Source organism: Saccopteryx bilineata, chromosome 2, assembly GCF_036850765.1.
Source record: "Saccopteryx bilineata isolate mSacBil1 chromosome 2, mSacBil1_pri_phased_curated, whole genome shotgun sequence".
Taxonomy (NCBI): domain Eukaryota; kingdom Metazoa; phylum Chordata; class Mammalia; order Chiroptera; family Emballonuridae; genus Saccopteryx; species Saccopteryx bilineata.
In genome coordinates, this window is record NC_089491.1 from 71,272,967 (window position 1) to 71,287,226 (window position 14,260).

The following is a 14,260-nucleotide window of genomic DNA, read 5'->3' on the forward strand; positions in this document are numbered from 1 at the left end:
GGGAAAAGGGGAAATAAGAGTAACAACAAATACAAGCCCAGGTACTAGCTCGGGAAAAGTCACCTTTAGAGTTTATATTGTGGACATAGTTACTGGAATGACCAACTATGTTATGATCTTAGAAACAATAGGGTAAAGCAACCAAGCCAGCCTGCTTCCTCAGTGCAAATGATACTGCCACTAATTCGGTCACCTCCCATATTGCTGAACAACAAAGGCTTGGCACTTTCATAGGCAGAGGCAGGTAGGTTCTCATTCTCCTCTATGATCAGTATTGAAGGCCAAACTTTTTGTGATGTTATAAGTAATGTCTGTGACATAATACTGGGTTGAAAATGAATACTGAACTCTAAGACATTATAATGTAAATGTTAAGAGATTTTTATGTATTCATACACTTTTGAATATCAGATATTCATTAATGGTTTCAAATGCTGGTTTTACGTTTTTACTGCAATTTAAGAGTATATTTACTTGAAAAGTCAATCAGAGAATATTTGATTTATATAGACATATGTATTAGTAAATAAGGTAAGCTGTGAATGCAAATAAAATTAAAATCAATTAATAGCAAACTAAAAATACATACTGAAATGACAGAATATAGAACACAGCCAAAGCAGAATCAAATTAGTAATTAAGAATAAGTTGTTTATTTCAGTTCGTTTAGTTTACAACTCTTTACAAAAAGAATTTGAAGTATAAAAGTAATGAAAACATTCCAGAACTTTACAAAAGCATTGAGATCGAATTCACAATGACCTTAATAAAATTAAGAAGAAAACTGTGATACGTTTCAAGAAAAAGTAGATTTTTTTCCCTATGTCTCTAAAAGAACAAAAGGAGTTATATTTCAAAGACAAAACATTGTTGTTACAGGGTTCTCTGCAGTGACGGTCAATATCTGAAGGCAATAGAGAAATAACTTCAGTTTTACAAAATAAATAAATAAGAGAGAGAGAGAAAGGTAATTCAAACACTCTACCCAAGCAGGCTGTCATTCATATATGAAGACAAGAGAAAGATAGTTTCAGACATGTAAACTTTCACAAAATTTACCATAAATATAATTCTCTTATTCTGCAGAGGTTGAAAAAATAAAGTAAGATAATAAATAAATGAGAAATTATGGACATAGAATTGTTCAGATCACTATACACAAAGATAAGAAAACAACTGTGTTAAAAAAATAAAAGATATTGGGCCCTGGCTCAGTGGTAGAGCCCTGACTCCTGGGTTCGATTCCCGGTCAGAGAACATAGGAGGTGCAACCATCTGCTTCTCCAGCCCTCCCTCTTTTCTCTCTGTCTCTCTGCTCCCCCTTCTACTCCTGAAGACATGGTTTAAATAATTTGAGCAAGTTGACCCCAGGCACTGAGGATGGCTCTATGGCCTCACCTCAGGTACTGAAATAGCTTGGTTGCCAAGCAACAGAGGAGCAACCCCAGATTGGTAGAGCATTGCCCTGTAGGGGGCTTGCTGAGTGGATCCTGGTTGGGGCACTCACGGGAGTCTGTCTGTCTGCCTGCCTCCCCTTCTCTCACTAAATAAATAAACAAATGAATAAATAAATAAATACATAAATAAATGGTATATATTTTTTGCCATGAACTAGATGTATAGTTATACCAAATATTTAAGCATTAGTAAGAGAAAAACAGTATTTCTTTTCATTATAAATGCTGTGAGGTGAAAAGCATATAGAAAGATATATACCTCCTATTCTAAAAGATAAAGGAGGAAAAGAAATATATAACAGAAATGTATAATATTCCTTGTGAACTAGTTATGACTCCAAATCCAAAGTCTATGAAATCAAATGATTAACCTTATTAGTTGACTGAATATTAAAAATGTAACAACATATTAATGATATCATTTGCCTTAGAAATAAAAGAATATTTTCAAGTAACATTGTCACTATATAAGTAGATAAAAATTTTAAATTAAATTCATCATTATTAAATTCAGTTAAAGATTAGTATTTCTTCTGATAAATACTTTCAGAAAATAGAAGAATTTCTTTAAGAAATAGCTACATACCTCCAAACCAACATTATAATAATAGCAAAGTGATGATGGAAACTTCTTGCAATTCAGTAGCAAGTAAGGCTATCTATTGCTATTATATTGTTCAATATTAACAAGGCTCTTGCTAATTCAAGTAGCAGAATGAATAGGGATACTTGTTATAAAGGTAATACTATTATTATAGATAACACTGCATGCACTAGAAAGAATCAGCTGAATTCCAATAATAATAATAATAAACTTAATAATAGATCCTGAAAAATGATGCACAATCCAACATCTATATATCTACTTTAGCAAAAACCATTAAGAAAACACAAATGATAACAGACACAGTCAGCAATTTTGATGATGGCAAAATCCAGCCATTCTTCATACTAGCAGCAGCAATGTTTCTTCTGCATGACCAAAAAGAAAATACTGATAACACTTGAATGAGTTTCAGAAAAAGATGCAAATAAGTGAAAATATATATCATGGACCTGGATTATCCAATTAGTACCACAGAAATGTAGCAAATTAACAGGCTAAAACAATTCCAAAAACTAAAAACAATATTTACAGTCTTAATAATTTAGACTAATTGCTAATAGTTCCAAATAGTAGATACTGTATAGATGTAATAAATACATAAATAGAGCATAATTTGAAATATAACAAAACAATTTTTGGAACTATGATTATTTATAGGAAAAAATACATGGATGAAAATAATGAGTGAAATTTAAACACAATAATTTGAAGATGGCAAAATCCAGCCATTCTTCATACTGCCTTATCATAATTTATAAAACAGTGTTTAGTATTATTCAATTTTCTTTTAAGTAACCACATTTTGGAAAAGAATAAGTATTATTATTTGAAAAGTAATATGTATATATTATTTCATTACACATGATCAAAGGAGTAATTCTAGTTTGCTTTTTATAAAGTTCATGCTTTAGAAAGTTGAGGAACAAAACTAATTCAGAAGTCCTTTCACTATAAGCATATAGTAATGTTGAAGAAAAGTAACATTTTTTTTACAGAGACAGAGTCAGAGAGAGGGACAGACAGACAGAAAGAGAGATGAGATGTCATCAATTTTTTATTGTGACACCTTAGTTCAGTGGTTCTCAAAGTGTGCGCCAGGGTGCACTGGTACACCCCAGATTATTTCTAGTTGTGCCTTATGATATTCCAGAGACATATGTGCCTGTTGGGGACCAAAAAACCAACATGGCTTTTGGAGTTTAGTATAATATATTTTGGGGGACAAAGGTGTGGGGAATTGGCTGTAAACTGACAGTCTGCCCAATCCCCCCACCTCACTTGCCTGATTAGGTTGCAAAAGGCTGTTAAGTTGCGGTGCTGTATGTTTACACTACCCTCCATGTTCCCCAGAAAGACTAGAGGCAAGTTTCTTCTATCTTTTGTTTGGTGTAAAGTTAAGATGAAATGTATGGTGGGGGTTTTCTGCACTCAACACAATTAAGAGTAAAAAGAGAGGAATTCTTCAGTGTATTGAAGAGGAAATGAAAATTTGTCTTCAAATATTTATATATGTCCAAACATTGAAGAAATCGCTAGGACACATCAGACTCATATTTCTCATAAACACAAGAATAAAAAAACTTAACACATTTGTGCCGGGACCTGCTGAATTTACTAAATCTTACTAAGAACCTATCTATATATATAAAAAGATAACTTTTTTGCCATTATTTTATTTTTAACCCCTCTTTTTTTATGAATTCTAAAAAGCATAACTCAAAAAATGTAACATAAAAATGTTTTCTAATGTCAGAATAAATTCAATTTTGTCATATTGATTTTATTTAATTACTATAAAAGCACACTTAAATTTTATATTTGACTTAATTATTATAACAAATTTCTCAAAAATTTGTAAATAGTGCACCTATTTACTACAATTATTTGTAGTATTTTTAAATGCACCCTGATTCAAAAAGTTTGAGAACCACTGCCTTACTTGTTCATTGATTGCTTTCTCATGTGTGCCTTGATGGGAGAAGGGGGCTCAAGCCAGTGACCTTGGGCTCAAGCCAACAACCATGGGGTCATGTCTATGATCCCACACTTAAGCCAGCAACTCAGTGATCAAGACAGCAACCTCAGAATTTCAAACCTGGGTCTTCTGCATCCCAATCTGACACTCTATCTACTGCAACATCACCTGGTCAGGCAAAAGTAACTAACTTTTAAATATACATGATGTTTTGAGGTAGATGAGAAGGAGGGAGTAAAACCAGCAATTTACTGTATCCTTGAGATTTAGTGACTATATGAGGACAGAAGATAAGTATCAAGTCTGTACAAGGCTGGGAGTTGAAAGAAGTTCTTACTTACAGTGGTACCCACATAAAACTGAACAGAAAATATGCTCACTGACTCAGTAAAACTGTAAAACAAACAAATATTTTTACCTGGTCTCTAAATGAAAGAAAAAGAGCCACGGTATAGAAATCAGTCACTACAGGTCTTGGATACTACTTTTCTGATGGGGAAATCAACATGACAAGAACTAAACATAGAAATTGATCTTGAGCCAGAAATTCTCCTAGGATTCCAGGTAGAAGCGCATACCCATCCACAATAGAGGAATTATTATACAACAGACCACATAATATTTACAAATAGGTACAAAAACAAATCCCCCAGGAAATATGAGTTATGAAAAATAAGAAAAACTGTCTTCATATCGGCACATAAAAACAGTAGAAAATTTAAGTCTAAAGTAATAATATAATACTGAAAAAAGAAACTAAAAAATACAAGTATGATTTTTAAAAAAGTTAAGCCCATATAAGAAGTTTTCAATATGAAATATTATAAGTAGAATAAAATGTATTATATTTGAATAGAGAATTTGTGGATTGACAGAACTGTCTTAATCACCTAGCATATGTGTTAAGTGTGAACAAAAAGGAGAGTCCAAAACTTACTTAGTTTCAGCTACAGGAAGAAAAACTAGTAACAAGAAGGGAGGAGAAATATTCAAAAATAGTGATTGAAAATTTGCAGAGGTAATGAAAAACATGCATTCTCTAAATGAATATCCAGAGAAAGACTCATAAATGACTACACCCTGACACATCCCAGTGTAATGCAGAATACCAAAGGCTAAAAGTAAAACTAATCAGAGAGAAAGAAAAGACTTGTTCAAACAAAACAAAACAAAATTAAACTCCTTAAAAGGATGCCTCTGTCTCTCTTGTCAATAACAAACACATTTATAAGTGAGTGAAATGTGTATCAATGTATATATAAATAATGCTTCATGATAAAACAGAGTTTATCCTAGGAATGCAAAAGTGGTTCAGTATTATTTTACATTACATTGATTTCCTCAAAGTAATAAATCAAAGAAGAAAAGCCATATGTTCCTTTCAGTAAATACAGAAAACTCATTTGATAAAAGTTAATATCCATTTATGGAATCGGTATAGCAGAGAAGTCCCCTAACTTGGTAAAGATTACCAAAATCTTATACTAATATCAAACAAATGATAACATTGAAAATAATTCCCTTTAAAAATAAAGCAGTGTACTGTCTATGCTTCCATTTAACAATGTACTTGATTTCAAAGATGGCAAAAGAGATGTGACCAAAAAAAAAGGAAAAAATAACCACCGCTAAAGTAATATTCTTCAGATTGAAAATTTAAATTCTGAAGCACGTCCAGCAAATAGGAATATTTTGCAAGTTTGTTTTCCTATCTATAAAAAACAAAATACCAGAAAATTTTTGAAATTTTAAAAGCAGCATTCACAAAAGAAACAAAACTATAAGGTATTGGGCAAAATTTTATCAAAATTATTGGAGAAATATGTAAAATATGGTATAAGGACAAAAGATGTACATAAATTAAGAAGTTCATTTTTCTTGGATGGAAGACAAAGAGGGCAAAAAATTAATTAAACTGTAAATGCAGTGCACTTTTAGTTGAAACTCCCAGTGGGAATTTAATGTAATATGACTAGCTCAGATTAAAGCTCAGGGAACATGGAAAAGTCAAGAGGTATAAATATCCATTATATAGTTATAGGAAAAAATCATCATAGCCAATAGATTTCAATATTAAATTAAAAACCTTCCTGTTAGGATGGTCTTGGTTTGTAATTTGACTTAGTTTTTAATTTTTACATGATATTTTTTTAACCAGTTTCCTATTTTCTCTGAGTCTCTGCTTCCAAATCAGTTGGTTGTAACAATTAAATGAATAACCCATATAAGTCTTATTAGCACAGAGCCTAGAACATAGTGAAGAATCAAAACAAATTTCTAATTTTCTTTGTTCATAAGGTCATTGTTGGGCAGATAAAATATATTATGCTCACTTTGTTAAAGATGACACTACCCACGTGGAAGCCTGTCGCCCAGGTGATAGGCGTGATTATATTAATGTGTGTTGGGGAAGGTTTTAAATAGGAGAGATCACGTTGTTTGGAAGAAGAGGGATTACGTTCTAGGAGGAGAGCAGAGAGGAAAGCAGATAAAGGCCACGAGGAGGAGAGGAGAAGCATCCAAGATGGCAGAGTGCTGAAGGAGAAGCCAGTTTGTGCAGAGAAGGAGATGGGGAACAGAGGTGAATAAGGCTAGTGAGCTAGAAACCTTTGATTCTAGAAAACTCAGATAAATCAGTAGCTTTGTGAGCACTGAATAAATGGGTTTTGGAGCCCAGTGTGTGTTTTTACTCACCCACCAGGTGCAAGCTAGGATTAAAGCTAATGGCCAACCAGTTCTTGGCCTCGTTGTTTCATTACTATCTGTCCGAATCAAATGCAACCCTGCATGGGCCGGGCGGCTATAATGGTGGCCATGGCTACTGGCTTTACAGTCATTATAAAAGCATTTATAACATATAGATAAATAAGTCATTCTTATTACAAGAAATAAGCATAAAATATTTTTAATTAAGGAGATACCTGAAAATATTGTATGTGGTCAATTTTATCTTTAACATGGTAACCAGAAAGTAATTATTTGATTGGAAAAAAATATGTTAAAAAATAGCATACAAAATATCAACAGGGATTAAATATTGAAAAAGCCACATGCCAGAAATAGAACAATCTTTATTATGAGTCTTTTGGTTTGTGCCTGCTATCAGAAAAGACACATCTGGGAGGTAGGGAAAAGATGGCAAAATAGGAAGCTCCTTTCCTCATGGCTGCCAACAATACACCAAAATTATAATGACCTAGAGGGACTGAGAGCCAGAGGTATAAATTCTGTTCAACTGAGAATATATGGAAAAATCCTCATACAGATGGTTAGAAGGGACAGCTGCACTGCCCAGTTAGGAACCAAACAGTCAGTCCCACAAGTGGGACTGATATTACAACCATGAAGGTGACCCATGTTGGGCTCTGCAGCTTGGGGGCATGCACAGGGAAAAGGAGCCCCCAGAACACCTGGTTTTGAGGAACAGTGAAGCTTGCTTCAGGAAAAGCTGACAGACTATGGAAAATTATCCCCACTCTAAAAGGGCTGGTGCACAAACCAACCTACTCTGAGTCCCTGCATAGAGGAAGCACATTTAGAAGTGCCTGGATCATACACGAAGCAGATACATGTACTTTATTTGGGGCATATTTCAGAGGTGTGAGGATCTGTTGGACCTTTCTCTGGGGTTGGAGTTACTGTGGGACACCATTTTTTTTTTTTTGGTTTACTTTGTTTTATTCTGCTTTTATCTAGCCAACCCCATGCTGGTGAGAGCTAGATCTGACAGTTTAAATTAATCTGCTAAAAATTCACCCCATTCCTGATAGATCCCTCAGCCCAATCTCTCTATCCCAGCAGTCACCCACCAAAGACACTCCAAAATGGCGCCTCACCCCCCCAGGAACCAGAGCGTGGTGCTAGAACCCATCCAAAGTGGTATCAGTCCACACATCCTAACACACCACAACAATAGAACCTTGGCATAGGACGCAACCCACCAGAGGCCAGAATCATACACCAGGGCACCAAAAGCAGTTACAGCTAAACACCACAGACAGCCAAGCTGGGCTCTGCCCCACACACCAAAGTGCCTGCAAAGTCATGGCCAGTCCTTGCAGTCAGTCAGGTCTGGGCCAGCTGAACCCATTAGCTCTCTCACAAGTATCCTAGCATAACCACAAAAGTAGGCTGCCTGTGGCCCACACACAGAAAATCCCTGAAGCATCTGGCTCTGGTGACTTGGGGGTACTGAGCCATGGGGGCCAACCAGACACCTACATAGGCCACTCTTTCAATCCCATGAACCCAGCTAATGAACCTAATACTCACAAACAATGACAGAGAATTAGGAAAATAAGGAGGAAAAATGAATAAGTTCCAAATGAAAGAAAAAAACCACCCCCCTCAAAAAAAAAATAACTAAATGAAAAAAAGATAAGCAACCTATTAGGTAAAGAGTTCAGAGTAATGATCATAAGAATTCTCATTGATTCAGAAGCATGGATCAATACAGGAAGAACTTCAACAGAGAGAGAAAATACAAAAAGAAACCAATCAGAACTGAAGATTATAATATTAAATTAATACAAAATGTTAAAAAGAGAAATAAAAAAAAACAACTCCACTAACAATTGCCTCAAAAAGAATAAAACACCTAAGAATAAATTTAACCAAGGAGGTGAAAGACCTCTGAAAACTAGACGACATTGATGAAAGAAATAGAAAGTGATGTGAATAAATGGAAGAAAATACTGTGCAACAGATTTGAAGAAATAGTACTGTTAAAATGCAAACCACCCTGGCCGGTTGGCTCAGTGGTAGAGCGTCGGCCTGGCTTGCAGGAGTCCCAGGTTCGATTCCCAGCCAGGGCACACAAGAGAAGCGCCCATCTGCTTCTCCATCCCTCCCCATCTCCTTCCTCTCTGTCTCTCCTAACCCCTCCCACAGCCGAGGCTCCATTGGAGCAAAGATGGCTGGGCACTGAGGATGGCTCTGTGGCCTCTGCCTCAGGTGCTAGAATGGCTCTGGATGTAACAGAGCGACACCCGAGAGGAGCAGAGCATCGCCCCCTGGTGGGCATGCTGGGTGGATCCCGATCGGGCACATGCGGGAGTCTGTCTGACTGCCTCCCCATTTCCAGCTTCAGAAAAATGCAAAAAACAAACAAAAAAACCCCGCAAACCTACTCAAAGAAATCAACAGATTTGATGCAATCTTATCAAAATACCAATGATATTTTTCATAGAACTAGATAGAACAAGTAATTTTAATATTAGTTGGGCTATTATTCAAAAAAGACAACTAATAACAAGTGTTGGTAAGGACACAGAGAGAAGGGAACCCTGTGCACTGATGGTGGGATTACAAATCAGTGCAGCCACTCTGAAAGTTCCTCAAAAAACTAAAAGTAGAACCACCATATGACCCAGTAATTATGTCTTTGGTTATGCATCCAAAAAAAAACAAAAAATATATATTCTCCCCTTTGTTCATTGCAGTATTATATACAATGGCCAAGAGACAGAAGCAACCTAAGTGTCTATTGATAGCTGAATGGATAAAGAAGTTGTGGTGTACACATACAATTGAATACTACTCAGCCATATAAAAGAATGCAATTTTGCCATTTGTTGACAACATGGATGTCAGTATTGTGTTGAATGACATAAGTCAGACAGAGAAAAACAAAAGTCATATAATTTCACTTATATGTGGAATCTGAAAAATAGCATAAACCAACAAATAAATCAAAACAGGAACAGACCCATAGATACAGAAAACAAACTCTGAGGAGAGAGGTGGGAAGATGGGCAAAAAAGATGAAAAAATATATAAGAGGTACTAACTTCCCATTATAACACAAATAAATCACAAGGATTTAATATACAGCATAGGAAATATAATTCAATAGTGTTATAATAACTGTGCAGTGACGGTTACTAGATTTATTGCTGCAATCACTAAATGCTGAATAACTATGTTGTATACCTGAAACTCATATAATGTTGTACATATAATGCAATAAAAAATTTTAAAGATACACCTGATGACTTTATACCATTGATGAAATATCATAAACTATGAAAATTCTTGCTGCATGGTAGTAAATGCAAGATGCTCAACATAAATTTTAAATTACAGAATTCGTAAAATAACTTTAATTAGAACAGAGTGAAATAACTGATTTTTTCTAGTCCTCAATTACAAGGTGTTAGAAAAAGTAAAAAAAAAAAAGAGTGAAAATAATGTTTGATTTTAACACCATACACAATAAAGCTGTTTTCCAACACTTTTTAAGTCACTGCTATTGTAATTTATTTATCTTTTTAAATCTAGAAAGTATATCTTAAAATGAAATGTTTATGCTATTATATTTTTGTTAAGATTCACATTATAGAGACTGAAAATTTGACTTTTAATCGTTTAAACTATGGTCCACAAAACTTGAACTCATTTAATATAAAGAAAACTGATTTTAAAGCAGGACAGAGTTTGGACCTGGAAGGCAAGGATGTGTGGCAATGGCACTGAAGTATCAGCAACCACCATCTATGGACTACGTTGGCTTTGACAAAGCTGAGGAGAAGTTGCTGGGCATGTTCACAAGATTAGGGCTAACTGTGCTATATACAGTAACCACTGTTTTATGAACATTACCCAATATTGGGAAGAACACTAAATTTTCAGATACATACACACACACACACACACACACACACACACACACATATATATATACCCCATGTCTAGAGGCTAGAGTTCCCTTAAACATAAAGTAAATATCAATGATATACTAGAAAAAAGTCAAAGAAAATGCAAACATGGTAAAGCTAACATGAATCTTTCTCTTATTAAGAAAATAATCATCCTGACCAGGCGGTGGCACATGGATAGAGCATCGGACTGGGATACAGAGGATGCATGTTTAAAACCCTGAGGTCTCAGGCTTGAGAATGGGCTCATCTGGTTTCAGCAAGGCTCACCAGCTTGAGCCAAACGTCACTGGCTTGAGCAAGGTGTCACTCAGTCTGCTACAGCCCCCAGTCAAGGCACATATGAGAAAGCAATCAATGAACAACTAAGGTGCCGCAACAAAGACTTGATACTCCTCATCTCTCTCCCTTCCTGTCTGTTTATCCATATGTGTCCCTCTCTATGTCTCTGTCATAATTAAATAAATAAATAACATAATTATAACAAAAACTTCATTTAAAAATATTTCAAAAACAGACACATGGAGAAAAATTTTAAGATACGTTTATCAGCATTTTCAAGTTATTAAATGTGAGTAAATAATGAGATTATATTATAAATAAGTTGAATGCTTAATTCATCTAATATATTAAGACTACCTAATGTGAGTGACATCAGAAAAATGGTGCCGAGAAGAGCACTACCAATAAATCTCCCCAAAATTTCAACAAGTTCTTCAACAAGAGACAGAAAAATATATCCTTCGAGCAACTGGAAATCCCACACACTAAATACGAAGGTATGATCGAGGGAAAAATTGACTAAATATATAATCAACCCTGAAGGAAATAAGACAAAGAAAAGAACACTCTGCCTTCCTCACTAACCTGAGAAAAGGCTGCTTTCACTTGGAACTGAGAGAGAGAGAGAGAAGGGGCTGAGGGTGTGGAGGGAGCCAGGCTGTGGCACAGACATCCAAGCCGAGGAAAAAGTGAGCCTGCTGCGACTCAGTGCCGAACCGGCAAAGATGGGCAAGCAGCAGCCGCCAGTAGCCCCGATATCCTGGTCAGCGAGCACAGATACTATGCTAGATATTTCTTCTAGCACTCCAGAAGTGGGCACCCGTGTTCCTGGACAGAAGGGCAGGGTCAGAGGCCTTTGCGTGGGCTGTGACCAGAGTCTCAGTGTGGTCCCTACACCCTGAACAGCAGCACGCAGGGAGTGCGTGAAAGTGAACTTCCCTATGCCTGGACTTCTCCAGGCAGGCAGGGTGCCTCACCCAGCCATTCAAGCTAACATCCCCAGGAAGAAAAAAATACGAAAGCATTAGGGGGAGGTGCATGCAAGCAGCTTGCAGTCTGTCTCTGGAGCACATCTGCGGATCCAATCGCTGAAATTAGCTTAACCCACAGTCTGCTCACCTCCCAACTGACCTATGTGGCTCTAACTGACAAGATCTCTCTCAGTTCAGATCTAAGACAAGAGGCGTGATATTTTTTAGTGCCTCTTGCTATGCACGTAGGGGTGGAGGCAGAGCTTTCATACTCAGGGCTATATGTTAAAAAGAGGGACTTGGCAGCTTTTAAGACCTCCTATTCTGCAGGCAGCAACTAGGGCATCTTCTTCCCAGCCAAAACAGATTACAAAGTGCAAAAAGCCTGGAGAGAATGGTCCCATAGAGTGCTGAGGCATACTGGACATGTCTGGAGGCTCATAGAAAGGAACCTTGAGAGCAACTGGCTCCCAGCCCTGCCTGATTACGCTGGCGGCTCTGACTGAGAGAGCCTTACCCAGAGTGAAGATTTGCCAGCTCTTTGAGCCTCTTACTCTCCAGGCAGAGGCAGTGGCAACCTCATAGCTGGATTATCAGGCTGCTAATTCAGGAAGGAGAGACAAGGAGAAGGCTCCAGAAAAATGGACTCCCTAATTGTCAGAGCCTGCAAATGCTAACAAGCCTCAACTAGCAACGAGACTGAAGCCTAATATATGACATTGCCATAGAGACTTATCAACTGCAAATCTCTACCTAAGCATGCCACAGGGTCATAGCCTGGGGTATAGAGTCACTGACCAGGAAGAGAGAGAGGAAAGAAAAAGGAAGAAGAAGTTAACTTCTCAAAATCAAGAAAAATCCACAGACTTTATAACTTTTTCCTTTTTTTTTTTTTTCTTCCATCTTGGTCCTTTTATTCTCTGCCCATCTTATTCTTTCCTCTTCTTGAACTAAACTACCCATAAGTGTTACATTTCCCATTTTCTTTCTTTTCTTCTTTCTTTCTCTCTATAAGGGTTACACTCCAAAACCCTTAACTCTCTCACTCTCTCTCTTTTTGTTCTTTTTTTCCTTCTTTTCCTTTTTCCCTTTTTCTTTTTTCTCCCTCTCTATTAGTTTCTTCTTTTCTCCTTTACTTTTCCTCTCATTCAATCCTCAATCATGAAAAAATTATTTTATTTGGGACTCAAATTTTTTCTTTTTGGGTGCTTTTACTTTGTTTTTTAACTCATTAGCATTCCCCCCAACCCCAGCTCTCCATTCTATCTAGTTTTTGATTCACTTAATAAAATACTATTCTTTTTCTTATTCCTGTTTCCCTCTTATCCCTCTCATTATATCTCTTAGTTAATAATCACTTACAAGTAAATCATTTTATTCTTGACCCAAATTTTTTTCTTTTTTGTATTTTGTGGGTCCCTACCTCCTTTTTTGCCCCTTTATCACTTTTCTCCAACTCAGGCCCTCCATTATACGTAGTTATGTTCCATTTAGCACAATAAAATTCACAGTTCATCATGATATTTTCTCAAGGAGGAAGGGAGAAGAGAAGAAGAAAAAAGGAAAATGATAAATTTTCCTTTTTTTCCATTTTTTTTACTTTTTATTCTTTATTAATTCTCATTAGCACTATCAAAAAAACCACCCTCAGATGACATTAAGGAAAAGGAAATAAAATATCAAAGATACAAAAGACAGAGATGTAGCAAAGATTGATGAGGAAAAATCTATGGAAAAAAATTTAATATATTGGAAACCTTGGATCTAAATGACAGATAATTTAAATTGAAATTCTAAATATACTCAGAGATATAGAAGAAAACACAGAAAGGCAATTTAGGGAGATCAGAAAAAAAACTCAATGAACACAATATTTTACCAAGGAAATTGAAACTATAAAAACAAATCAAACAGGGCCCTGGCCAGTTGGCTCAGTGGTAGAGCGTCGGCCTGGCGTGCAGAAGTCCCGGGTTTGATTCCCGGCCAGGGCACACAGGAGAAGTGCCCATCTGCTTCTCCACCTCTCCCCCTCTCCTTCCTCTCTGTCTCTCACTTCCCCTCCCGCAGCCAGGGCTCCATTGGAGCAAGATGGCCCGGGCACTGGGGATAGCTCCATGGCCTTTGCCTCAGGCACTAGAGTGGCTCTGGTCACAACAGAGCAATGCCCCAGATAGGCAGAGCCTCGCCCCCTGGTCAGCATGCCGGGTGGATCCCGGTCAGGCACATGCGGGAGTCTGTCTGACTGCCTCCCCGTTTCCAGCTTCAGAAAAATACAAATAAAAACAAACAAAAAACAAACAAACAAAAAAAAA

General features: G+C 36.6%; 1 protein-coding gene across 2 annotated transcripts in view; it reads right to left on the minus strand.

Annotated features, from left to right (window-relative positions):
- The window catches only part of PTPRD (protein tyrosine phosphatase receptor type D), a 2,510,439-nt gene that overhangs the window by 2,353,147 nt on the left and 143,032 nt on the right, over nucleotides 1–14,260 (minus strand). The gene's annotated exons all lie outside the window — the stretch shown is intronic.